Below are 13,960 nucleotides of genomic sequence, written 5' to 3'. Positions count from 1 at the left end.
CTTCCAGTATTCCCTGACACCAGGAACAGAAGTAAATTGACTTATGTTTAAGGACAGCAGGAGAGCTGGACAGCTGCCCAACAGTCCATGCCATCATCAGAAAATCTAGTGAACCAAGATGACAAAACAAGCTAAAATGACTCCTGCAGGATGGACAGCAGTGCCAAAGAGCAACCCAGCCTCGTGCAAATCCACACCACACTTCCTGCAGGCCCTCACATGCACTGAGCAGATGAAATGGGTCTCAACACTTCGAGGCCCTGTTTCAGACCCCAGAGGGGATTATCCAGTCTCCCCGCAGGACAGAGGAATAACATCAACATCTCCACAGAAAGGAACTGAGCAGCAGCTTAAATCAGTATTCCCCAAAGCAAAGCCCTTGATGTGACACAGGGCATGAAATGGTCCACAAAAAACCCCAAAAGATAGGAAAAAATGAATGCAATGATTGACAGGAAGGGTTCAGGCTGTTTTTACTTGACTGTTCATAGGATCTCTAGTGGCTGTAGGAAATGATGCATGGATTCTTCCTTCCAGAAGTCGAAATAGATCCTGGGGTAATAAACACCCACCTAGGCAGCTGCTAGGCATTTCCACAAGGCTAAGAGCTTCTTCCATTCAGCAAGTGGTGCAGGGAAGGACAGACAATTCCACGTGAAGCAAGAACACAGGGATGGGAAGCCCATGCGGTGCAGTCTGAGGTAAACAGATCCTTACTGATCCAGAAAAAAGACAACTTGAGGAATGTGGTCCCAAGGGGAAAACACTCAATCATCACCCAGTACTTTCAAAAATCCATTCTCTTGGCAAGACAGCACCACAGTCCAGTTTTCAGTGTGGATTTCAAGAGCCCATTGCAAGAGCTTCTTAGGACGGAAATCCTCAGAACCAGGAATTAAGCCAGTGGGAAAACAACTGCCAGGTCTGCCTCAGCAGAAATCCTGAAGAGAAGAACTGGCAAAGAGAGCTAAGTTGAGGGGGTTGCTCTGTTCCTAAGTTAGTAAGCCATCCACAAAAACACATGGCTTAATTCAGGTCTTCCTCCCTCCCAAGAGGAGAAGGCTCTGAACTGCAAACCTCATGGCATGTGATGTGGTAACCCTGCTCCTGTCAGCAAGATCATCGAAGAAAGGATACCTGAAGCAGCCAGACATTACCTCTGGGCTTCCCATGCACAAGAGACTCTCTGATGTCTGCAGGGAGAGGCCAACACAACACCCTTGGGGTCCACATTCAGAGGCGCTGAGACTGGAAACTTCCAGACACCCCGAGCTCAGCACAGAGCTGAGCGGAGTCAGACGTGAACATCCAACTGGGCAGGTCACAAAATACAGTGAGAGAACGAGATGGGGGTCCTTGGCCCCCAGCCCGAGCTCAGGGAGGCCTGGCCATGTCCCCACGTGAGGCTGGCCTGGACAGTCCTGCATTATGTGGACAAATCCGAAGTGGCAGGGCGAATGTGTGCCAATTCAGGGGCAGTGTCATGCGGCCACAGTGTTTTTCATCACATATGAAACACCCTAAAATTGGATTTACCATCTCATGGAACCATGGCTTTTTCCATCAAGTCTTAAGTAGATCCTTTTAAGGGGAAAAAAAAAAGGCTTTTTTATGGGGGGGGAGGAGGAGGTAGGGAAAAGGAAGGAGGAAAAGAGAGGGGTGTTAACATTGGGAAGGCATGTAAGAAGGCAGGCTCTTTCCACAGCAATGGCTGTTCTGGTTTCCCTATTTTAGATGGGGGGAAGGGATAGCTGAAGAGCTATTTGCAATCTAACTTCAAAGGCTTTAGTCGGCTGGGAAGCTAAGTCATGCATAAAAGGATGGTAGAGTGGCAAGAAAATACCCCCTACAGATAAATTAGTCAGGGAATGTTCTCTGCTTCTCCCAAAGACTTTCATACAGCCAGACTGGCTTTACCCAGGTAAAGCCCTTTTCAGACACCAGGTTCAGTGATGCGGAGTTCTGGGAACTAACCAGCCAAATCCAACAGAGGAACTGAACAGTCTCTCTGAAAAACAGAAAGGCACTGGTCTGCATGCAATGGGCTCCTCCGCCATTTTCTGCCACTTCAGCTACTATTTTACTCTAAGGTCTGTCCACACACAAAAGATGCAGAGCTCAAGGCGCCATTCCTTTCTCTAAAGATGCAAAGAAAAGCAAGGACTTCAGAAAAAAATCACACTGTACACAGAGAACTCGTTTCTCAAATGATTCTGTTACGCTGTCTTGCTCTTCACACTGGCGTGCAGAAATGCACCCACACTTCTAAAGAAGGTACTTTGCAAGCAAAGATAAAGGGAACTGGCAACATTAGATCAGAGTCCACCTATAAGTAAAAAAAAAAAACCACCACCCTGCAATAACTGCATGTGCAGAGTACACAAATCCCTCACAGTTCAGTGCCAGGCAGGAGCTCACGTGCCAGCCCCTGACCTCACCCCCATACTTCAACCTTAGGTCAAATGGAGCCACGAACTCAGATCTTGCTACCAAGAGGGTGATAAGAAAGGAGATAAGCATGGAAAACAGTCTAGCTCCCCAGCTGATAGCAGCCCGTTGAAGAATAGGTTGTACACATGCTGTATTTACACAGCTCCAATCAGCACAACTAGGCCAGTTTGATACTCTTCCCCTTTTACACAGTACTACTGACTGTACCCTTGAGAATCTGAAATCACGTGGCTGTCACAGTCATGGCAGCATGTTCATGTCCTGTTCAATGCTCTCTGCATTTCAGTGTTGGCACCAACAGTGGTTTCATTTGCAAGACCTGGATGTTACCAGTGAGACCTGTGCAACGTTGAGTCTCCTCAGAACGGAGGGCAGAGATGAAGGAATTTTGAGTCTTGAAGGAGAATGGGCAAAAGAAAAGAGTTTATGTTAGATCATTCATCAGCCTGATGCTTTAAGCTCTCCTGCTCACTCCCATCTGCCCTCCACACTGCTCTCCTTCCAGCAGCTCTGTTCTAGCCCTGCACCAGCTATTTGAAAAGAAATATGCACGAAAGAGGGAACACACTGTTAATAATGTCTTTTGGACCTTGTTATCATCCTAACTGCAGTCATGGTGGCTGCACGGTATGGTTTCAAATGAGGAAACCTGTGGCTTTATGTTCTGGAGACAGCCACCACCATCACCCCAGACAGGACAATAGGACATCTGCCGCGTTTCTGAATTCCCAGAAAAACTGCTGCAGAGATGCTTCAGCCAGCCCACATGATCTTGACTAACAAAAAGCATTTACCCACTTTGGACAAAGCCCCCACTGGAGGTGGCACAAATGCTCTGGGTCTGCTGGGACACAGCGTGGAGTGGCCCCAGGGAACGGGAGGCTCAGGAGACACAAACCCTCCCTGGCTGTGGCCAGGCTCTGAGTCCTCCACAGCAGTGACCACAAGCGATGAGTGGCACCCTAATGAGCTTAGCAGCTCCTCATTTTCTGAGCATTACAACACAAACCTAACAAGTCCTTCCCAGCAGAGCAGGAGATGCATTAAAGCCCAGCTAGACCGCAGGAGGTGCTTCACTCTGAGGAGCCTATTTCCAGCAGCTGAGTAGATGTTCTTCCTCAAAAGTAAGGGTGAGGCCAGCAAGAAACAGTTCCCCTTTGGTAATATTTCTCTTCTCTCTGGAAGCAGCTTGAATTTTTCACTATTTTATTTCCTGTTTAGATTTTTCTTCTCTTGCTGTACTCAGATTTAACTAAGTGCATGCACTCAGAGAGGACAGAATCAGGCTCATCAATTGAGGAATGTAACATATTAATTAAAAAAAAAAATAAAAATCCTAAGACAAAGAGTAAGAAATATCCCCAAGTTGTCCTTTTTCAAAACCTGCTCAGTGAGGGCAATGCAACTTTTTCTCCCCACTCACCCTTTGGGTGATAAAAACCCTTGCGGCTGCCAACTGCTGACTGACCCCTTAACAAAAATAATCCCTATCCAGGACATAGCATTTCTCATGGCCTTCAAGAAGACACCAATCTTTTACTATCAAACGATCCCCACTGTATGCAAAATAAACTGTAAAACTGCAAGTGTTCTAAAGCACCAGAGTGGAAATACCCCCCCAGCTGGGCTGCATTCCCACTGCCATTTGTGCAGGCATAAAATATGCAAAGAAGAGAGGAGAGGTAAAGTGTGCTGATTTCCCCACCTGTCCCCTAATTAGCAAGCAGGAGGTTTAAACAAACACATGAAAACACTTTTCACCTAGAACAAAATTCAGCTGTGCACTGCACTGACACAGGATACTGCACGGGCTCAGGAGGGCAGATGGGTTGAATAATGGATTTGGTATTTGTGGAAGATGGGTCCAGCAGCAGCCACTGAGCTGAGCATTGCTAATCTGCTGGTCAGGAGGGACCCCTGGGAGCTGCTGAGAGGCTGCTGCATGGCACCCACGGAGACACAAAGGAAATAACCCCCAACAACACAGACAGCCAAGGAAAGGCAAAGATGTGCCTTCTCCTTGCTCACTCGTGAGTTATTCTCAAGTCTCTCCTGCTCTCTCTTGCGGCAGAGCTGTAATCAAGCTCTCCCACGGGTGACTGCTCAAGTGGAAGGGCAGCGTGTCCACACAGAGCCCTCCAGCAGCAGCCAGCACCAGGTGATCCATGTTCTGCTCCTCAGACCCACCACTCCAGCTCTCAGGCTCTTCTTGGCCTCCCTGTGTTGGTGACACTTTACTCACTTCTTTACTACCTGCTTTAAAGAGCTTTGCTAAAATGCTCGAGACGAGCAGAAGCTCACGCTGCAGCCCACACTTGAGCAGACAGAGCTAAACCCCTCTCCATCACACAGCTCTTTGTTTGTATTTTTAAAGCAGCATTTTAAAGCATTCTTATTAGATTGGTTCATTAGTTTGAAGTCATATATGAAGTCTTAAAAGGCAGGTTACTTATTTAAAGAGTTATGTGAAACAGTTGCGAGAAAGGCACAAAACGAGGCAGACAGAGCTCTGTGCTCACACATTCCATGCCCTGTTCACTGATCCAGGTGGCCAGCTGGAAGGCGTGGGCATCTTTTTTATTTTTTAAGCAGTTCTGCAGGAACAGCTGCTGTGGTGGTTTGCAGCTCATCGTTTATTACTTAGCACCGTTTGGCCTCAGCACCTTTTGAAGCACCAGAGCTGCACAGTAGTTGTTATATCACCAACCATCACCAACACATCTCACTGGATGCGATATTAAAGTTGTGCCTCACTGACACAATTGCACTGTGCAATGCTCTTGATCGCAGAGTTCAGTTAAAATAGTAAAAATACTGCAAAAACTGACCCTTCTCTGGCTGCAGCACGTGTGCCCCAGCAACAACCCAAGGAAAAGTCACGCAACAAGACTTCCTCAAGCTGGAGGCTGAACATCCAGCCCAGCAGGGTTTACAGCTGACTGCTGGTGACCCCAGCAGGACGCCACCTCCCAGGGAATTTAAAATCAGCCCCAGCATCAGGACACCATCCTCCACCAGGGCTCTGCAGGGGCCAGGCTGTCCCTTGCCACCAAGCCCTCACCACTTGCCTGCCTCTCACTGACCTGGAGCACACCTCAGCTCTGCAAACCCATCTGCTGCTACCACTTTTTGGAGGTAATTTGGGAGATACATCCCACCTGACACTATATTAACAAGCAAATAAATCTGTCGAGATTCCCTTGTCAAAATTGATCCTTTCACACACATCTCCATGGCATACATTCCACTGGGAGGCTGCCCTTCATGTATTACTGCAATTTGAATAATTTCATGCAGTATGAAGGATTTTCATATTTTCCAAGCATTTATTTTTCCTGACAATAGCGAAATGCTTGTAGCACCACGATAACAGTTGCTCACATTTATCTGCATCCTTCAAAGACAATATTTCAATTATCTGCACTGGAAACTCTCAGCCACATCTGCCGACCAAAATGCCATGTTTGGCAACTGCTTAGCAACAAGGGCTGGATTGGGAAACAGTCCCCAGAGCCATGTGCCAACATCGCACCAGCTCCTGCTTCCACCAAACAACACTGCTATCACCTCAAATAAGTTTATTTTGTTCTGCCTGGGATACACAAGGCACCAGAAATAACAAGCCCCTTTGGGAAAAGGGAAATCTGGAAAAAAGCTGCCTGTTTCAGCAATCCCTCCCCAGGCTCCACAGGGAATGTCTCCCTGGTGTGTGCAACACATGTTGATCCTGCACCGCAGGAGGAGGACAGGCTGCTTGGACATAAGCATGGAACTGTATCTGCTCTCTGCCAAGCACAGTTCTTGTGGAAAAAATCTGGATATAAGAGAGCAACTCCCCGCCCGCAGCACCCACAAAACAGCAGACACCAGATTCCTTGATCAGGACAGCAAAAAGGCCCAGGAGAAACAAAAGCCCATCCATCCTTGACGTCACCCACCCTGCACCATCCTCAGCCCCCTTCTTCCTAAGGCTCTGTGCCATTGCACTCAGTGCACAGGGAATCTGGGCAGCGGAGAGCCTGAGGACACCCCACCTTGAACGCTTGAAGTTGCAGGCAAGAAGGTGAGACAGGAAGGACTCGACCTTGGTAAGACCATCTTTGTTTCTCCTCTTCCTCCCCTCCTCACCATTCTCAGAGCCTTTTTCCTAACTTATCTCCCTGACTTACTGCCTGATACAGAGAGAGAGAGAGAGATTGGGCAAAACACAGGTGAGCCGGTCAAAGGTGCGTTGTAATTGCACTTAGCAAACTGTTATCAACCCCAGAGAAATGCACAGTCCAAACACAGTTTGCAGCAGCCAGCAGCTCCAAATGCCCCTAAAAAGTGCCCAAGTTGAGGAAAAACTGGAAGGTGAGCTCCAGCTGTCTGACCCTTTTGCAGGCAAGCCTCCCAAGCACGGGCACTGCTGCCAGCTCCGTGTCCAGGCGGTTTTGGTTCCGGCGCAGGCGGTGCCCTCGGCGCTCAGAGCCACTGACGGAGCCCAAGCCACCAACACCTTCCTCTGCCCAAACTGCTCCTGGAGCAATATCCTCACAGCAGCCAGAGGAGCAAACCTATTCCACCTATTCCAGCCTGGAGAGAAACAAGAAACCTCAATTTGCTGCCTTGCCATTTCCACTTCATGAGGCCTGTCTGCACTGCTGGAAATGTGTGAAAGCAGACACTGACCTTATTTTAGCACTATGCAAATAAAAAAAATAAAATTTAATTTTGGGGGGTTTCTCCTTTACCATTTTCTTTCTTCTTTGTTTTTCTAAATATTTTTCGGTTTTAGGAGCACAAAATGTGAGCAATCTTTTTGTCATGATGAATGGGCATTTCCAAAAGCAAGCACTACACTTCCATAACAAATCCTGAGACAGCAGTAACATGTCTGGGTCAAAGGAGCCCTCGTGGGCAGGTACACGATGCACAGAGTTAACAATCTCACAAGTTTCATTTTGAGTTCTGCCCCGTCTTCACTAGGTACAAACAAGTACCCCAAACTGAAAATTAAAATTAACAGAAGGGGGGCGGCAAAGTCACGGGCCTCAAAATTGATGCAGTATGGAAAAAGCATTCTACTGATGAACTGTATCTATTTAGAGGACTCCAGGAAAGGCACCAGCCAGCAGAAATTTGAATAAGAGCTCGTCTGCTCGGTGCTCTGTGTCAGACACAGACACACATAGAACACAGCGGCTGCTCCGGCATCTTCACAACCAGACCCAGAAATTAGTGCTGTTCTGGCGGCTGCCAGCACAATATGTTAACAGCAATTATTTTCTCAATATTTCTACTGATTACCTAACACACTGGCACGTTTTCTCAGTGTCACTGCATGTTGCAACACACGCCGCCATCCAGTAACTTGTCTGCATTCCCTTGGTCACTTTTCACAGCCATCAGATGCGAAATGCAACTGGAATGATAATGGGTTGGAGAAACTGTGAGGAAAATGTGTCACTTCAGTGTGAGGCTTCACAGCCTGCATTTATGACATCTGAACATTCAATACCGTCACTGCTAAATCCTGAGTGTTGTAAAGAATAGGAAGAACTCTGCAAGTGGCAAAAGGAAGATGGCAAATGGCTAACTGTGGATGGTCTGCAGAGCTCAGATATTATTCCACCATAAGTTATGTGCTATGGTTAAACACTGTAATTTGGATCTAACTTTGCAGTGCAGGGGCATCTACTGATTACACAAACACAAAATAAGCAATGCTCCTCTACCTATTAACAAGCAGTTCAAGTACACATAGCCAGTCCACCAGGAAGTGAAAATTTACAGAAAGTCACTGGTGGAGAAACAGAACAAACTGAGCTAGTGGTGAGAGTATTGTCAGCAACAGTGATTTATAAAAAGGAATGGCAATGTCAATTCTATCAGGTATGCAAAATGAAAAAGCCTCAAAGCCTTGGCCTGGTGTAAGAGCAAAAGAACCACTCAGCCTCCCAACCACAGCCTGCTTTCTATTTTTCAGTTACACTCCAGAGCATTTCACCATTTCCAGCTCTGTTATCAACCAGAGACACATTCTCTCACTCTACTGGAGTTGTTTGGTATCCAACAAAGCCAAACCACAAACAGTCAAATATTTTTCCATTCAGGTTTCCTTCCCCCCACAAGCAAACACTATGAGGGGCGCACATCAGGAATGCCAGGTGAATCCTATGCAATACTGCTCTGAAAAACTGACACTAGGCTTGTTACCTCATGCTGCTTCCTCGATTGAACATTTGTCTGGTCAAGCCCTCTGCTCTGCTAAGCACTCTGCAAGCACTCCAAGAATCAAATCAGAGCCAAATATAAAAAGTCAAATGTGAAACACAAGTTAGCAAAAACGAACCAACTCTTCTGCTTCATGTAACTTTTTGCAGGAGCAGCAGGTTGTCATGTGGTAAATTAATCAGGGTACCCTGCCTGTGGTCTTCCAGCATCAATTCTGAAAAAAAAAAGGTAAAATAACCTGTACTTCCACTGCTCCTGGAGCCTGGACATCCTTGCCTTGGTCAGGTTATTTAGGAACTGACCCCCAGCATCCCTGGGAGGATGCAGGGCTGCAGTCCTGCCCCAGCCTGCTCCCTCCTCAGGACTCAGAGGCTGAACAGATCACTGAGCTCTCAAAGGGGCCAGTGTAGTGTCACATTTAAATCACCTTTTGGGGGATTTATGTGCTGCCTTTCTCTTCTGAACAAGCTTAAACTCCACGAGATCCCCTGAAGTGCCTGTGGCTTCCCGCTGCTGCTGTGCGTGGGTCAGGGAGGGCAGAACTGAACCCACAGCTTAAGCAGTTCACTCTCATTTTAATTTCACAGGTTTAGCATGGCTGGTGTAATTCACATGTAGAACCACAGCAGTCATCCAAATCTCTTCTGCCTGGGCATTGGCTGGCTGCATTTCTGGAAATTCATGGTCATAACATGATACCTAATTTTTGAGTTTCCATTAGGAACCGGTTCTGTCAGGCATGATTGCATTTGCAAGAGCTCAGGAGGCAGGAAAATTTGAAAAAGTATTTATGAGACTGGGTATAAATCACAGCTCTCAGGTTTTTCTCCCTTCTTCAATTAAAAGATTACATTCAGAGCAACCACTTTCCCCATCTACTCACCCCATCTCCCTTCAGAAATGATGAATCCCACTTCAGCTGTAAACTGGATCCCAGGTGTACCCATATATATTATATATACTAACAGCTACTTATGGACATAAGAGCTCTTGCATAGTTACTGTGGAAACGAAGGTATCAAATTTCCCAGCTCTTAAGGATCTACCTTCTCAACCTTAATGTGCATTTACCTTGAATAAATCACTTCTGAGCTCTTCAGCCCAGAAACATCCCTCAGTAGAGTAAGATTGCGTTCACCTTTTGGAGGCTCCATGTAACTCATCACCAGGAGCTGCCTCCAACCCACACAGTCCATGGGTGGGAGCAGGGTACAGCAGGAGGACATCCTCCTGCAGGCACAGATGGATTTGCTCCTGCTCAGCTCAGCTCCAAGGGACATCAGGTGCCCCTGGGATAACCACTGCAGGTACTGCTAGCACCAAAACCTTCAACAGCTCCTCTCGGACAATACCTGAGCTCTGCTTTGCCTCACCAGAGTTTGAACAACTAAAGGCTGAATTTGGCTCTTCAAGAATGGGCAACCATTTACCAGCTACTGAAACAATGCCCAGTCTGGATGGGGATGCAGCAGCGTGGAGCCACACAAGACACGAGGCAGTGTCTTGAGGGGAATGTCATCACATCCTGCAAAGGCTCCAGAGGGACAATATGACACTTCAACAAAAATTTCTTCCAGTTTTGGCTGTGACCACACAAGGACTCAAAGATGCTTCAATACAAAGGGCAAATTCAGCCCAGATGTAACCTCGGGGACTTCGGCAGAGCTTTTTGTAGGGCTGAGCCTGACCCACCTTGTCTGAGTGTAAGCACAGCTGGGAAATTCTCCCAGGGTAGCTGTGAGAGGACCCACTGCACTCACACAGCTTGTCCCAGGGATGCTGATGCCATCCTGCAAGAGGCACCTCAGCACCCAGCACAGCATTAAAAACATTCACAACAGCCGGGTGAGACAGCTGCTGACAGCAGTGGCTTTCAGGGTCTCTAGGGCTGCTGAGCACTGTGTAACTTCCAGTTCACTCCCCAACCCATTTGCTACAATTCCCAGCAAACAGCAGGGAAACTGCTCTCACCTCATTCATGCTTCAGGATCTTTATTTTTATGATTATCTTTGGCGTTTTTAAGGCGCCTCTCCCACCTCAGTAACTCGGTGCTTAGCCAAATTACCAGGACAGGAGACTGCTGATCCCTCAATTAAAAAGTGCTTTTTTACTTATAAATGTGGGAAAACGCCACTGTCACCATACAGTCTTCCTACTGCACACCGGCTATGCACACAAACTGATACATTCCTATGCTGAAACACGAAAGGCATCATCAATATACAACAAAGCGACACGCTGCAATCCTGTCACCCTCCCCAGCACAAAGGCAGGGCCTCTTCCTGTCACAAGCCAAGCCAAAACAAGACCTGGCTCAGATGGGATGTCAAAACGTCAAACTGTACGTACTTAACCTTTGCACTTCTGAAACAGCAAAGATCCTGTGAAAAGAAATTATTACACTCCTTTCCTTTTTATCTTCTCAAGCACATAGGAAGGAAAGTTTGCACATTGCTCCCTCAAAAATTTCCCTCATATAACAATGCAGCTCAGCTTTTTTTCTTGCATTTTTTCTTTGCCATCTTCTAGTTTCTCAAAAAAGCTCTTCTGTGCCCTGCCTTCCTGTCTGGCAGGTTGTGTTGTTCGGAAAGGATCCTTTTCCTCCCCTACCTACTGCCCACATCTCACTCTTCACCCCTCAGCCTGGTCCCTCGGCTAAGCTTAGCTGGACTTTCTCTGCAGACCTTAATCACCGCTCCGAGATTAGCTGGGTTAGGTGTTGCAGACAGATGCAGAGCCCTTCCTCTCCCACACCCAAAATCCCTGCCAAACTCTGGCTTAGGAGTATCATAGCGGATCTTGAAATCAAACTCCAGGGACTTGCATGATAAATCAGAGCATTTGCTGGGCTTGGCTGTACCTCCTTTACTCGTGGCAAGTCTGGGGGGTTAATTTCCCTGACGATTTGACAGCACTTCACCTATGGAACAGATGTTACTGTACCAGCAATCATTGACAAAAACCGTGCTTGTTTTGATGCGAAACAGAGGGAGGTCCTCCAAAAGCACTGTTCACCTCAGGAAAAACTTCCCTGTGACTCTGCTGGCATCCTCACAAATCCTCTGATTTTCTCAGCTAGAGCACCCACCCAAAGAGAGCTGGCCTGGGGCTGCTCTGACCCTTGAAGAGGCAAATATTAAGTAAATAAGTTCAAACTCTCTGCCTTTTATTGCTTCCTTATGACACTTAATGCAATTCCCTACGCTAAGATATAAGTCCTGCCCTGCTCCCCACGCCACAGTCACTAGAAATATTCATGTCCACACAGCCACTAGAAATATTCATGTCTGCCTTCCCTCTGTTTTGCTGGAGGATTCTCTGAAGGACTGGAGTTGAATAGTGGTATCACAATAGGCTGAAGCTGGAGGTTCAGCTTTCCAGCCCTTACACAGACTCAATGCCCCTCTCTAACTCAGTTGGAAAGCTGCAGCTCAAATTTCAGCCTATGTTAAGTCACTGTTCAGCTCTGCTCCTTCAGCAAAAGAGAGGGAAGCCAGAAGAGCCTTTTTCTAAAGCAAAAAAACTGTGCATGGAGAAGGGTGGGGAAAGGAAGCAAAAACACATGGAGATCGTTTTTCCTGCATCACAAGGAGCAATGAAAGGCACAGGCAACTTTTCAAACATGCCAGAATAGCTTAGTGTGATTTGTAACCAAGAGGAAGTTTAAATAAACAGCTCCAACAACAAACATCAACTTTTTTGGGGGAAGGAGACAAATAAGGCAGCAATGACCTGCATGGAGACCCTGCTACCACCCTTTTTACTTCTGCAGAGGATTGAGGCACTTACATAATTTTGTATCACGGAACTTCTGACACCAGCATCTCATTAAGGGGAAACAAAGACTTGACATGGGCTTCCACATCAGCACGCTGCTGCCCCACATCACAACCTGCAATATCAGATCCCAGCCAGTCCCCCTAAACCCAGCGTCAGCTACAGAAGTGCCTGACCCCACACACCACGCTGGCACCTATCCATCCTCGTAAGCACACTCGGAATTGGCTGCAATCCACTTGCATGAGTGCAAGGACAGCAGATACAAACCCAGAAAGGCAAGAGATGAGGGATGTATGTCTTCCTCACTGGTTTTCAGTCAAACTAAGAGTGTCCCCTCTTAAGCCTGCCAGACTTGGAGCTTAAGGAATCAAAACTCCGTTACGAATTAACACATCATCAGCCCCACCAGCCAGGGACTTGCCTCCCAAGAGAGGAGCCTGAGCCAGCCCGGATGATCAATGAGAACTCAAGCAGCTGAACTGTTTCAAAGGCTGAATTGGCAACTGCAAGGACAAGCAGGTTTGGAAAGGCATGCAGAAAGAAAAAAATATCCAGCACAGTCACACTGCTTTCACCATTTAGCACCCAGACCTGCACTGCTGCAGAGCTTTCCCTCCCAGTGAAGCATCCTGCAAAGCCCATGGCTACGGGAGCAGTTCCTCCTCTCCCGAAACACAGGCACTTCTCTGGTAAAAACCTCACAACTGCAAACCACTGGAGGGAAATCCATTCTGCCAGCTTAACCCCAATAAACTTTCATGAGTAAATTAAATTGATCTACCGCACTCGGGACATTTACACAAGACCAGCCCTCTTGACTGCAGCATTCTTGCACACCAGGGACAGCAGTTTCATCTGCCTGCATGACCATTATAAACACTGAGGAGAAAGGTCTGGCACTTGCAAAGACCTGTATTTTGACTGTTCCTTGACACAGCACAATAGGATCAACACATCCACTGCAGTGATACTCACATTTGTTGCAACAGACCTCCCAAACAGACACACCATGCAACATAATTCCTGTCTGCTGGCATCACTCCACACTGTTCAGCTCTCTCTCCCCCTTCATCCACAAATGCCCCGACAGAGGCAACAAGCTCTGCTCTATTATTGGAAGACTCAGTGGAGCACATCCCCCACAAGCCAACTACCTCCCCCTTTCAAATACTCACTCCCTCCCAAGCAAAGTGAGTATTAAAACCCAGCAACTGTCTCCTGTTGGAAGCAGATGGCAGGAATAGCTGGAGAGCTTTCAAACACCCTATACGCTCAATACTTCAGTGCAACATGAAAGCCCCGTTAAGCAAGTGTGTGCCTGCATACACACCCCTGCTCAGGGACCACAGCAATGGCAGAAAGTGCTCCATTAACTCCTCTAGTGGCTTAAGTGTCTGTCAACACTCAGGACATTCACACAGCCTCAGCACTGGCCAAACTCTGGTGGCTTGTGCAGTCCTTGAGCTCTCCTGAAGCTATAAATTGCAGCAGGCTGGTATTATAAATAAGGAA

At 47.2% G+C, this 13,960-nt stretch overlaps 1 protein-coding gene across 1 annotated transcript in view; it reads right to left on the bottom strand.

Moving 5' to 3' along the window:
• SETD1B (SET domain containing 1B, histone lysine methyltransferase) overlaps positions 1-13,960 on the bottom strand; it is a 43,552-nt gene that overhangs the window by 20,274 nt on the left and 9,318 nt on the right. The gene's annotated exons all lie outside the window — the stretch shown is intronic.

This window comes from Hirundo rustica, chromosome 17, assembly GCF_015227805.2.
Source record: "Hirundo rustica isolate bHirRus1 chromosome 17, bHirRus1.pri.v3, whole genome shotgun sequence".
Classification (NCBI taxonomy): domain Eukaryota; kingdom Metazoa; phylum Chordata; class Aves; order Passeriformes; family Hirundinidae; genus Hirundo; species Hirundo rustica.
Note: the sequence above shows the minus strand (reverse complement) of the source record. Positions and strands in the feature narration are given on the sequence as shown.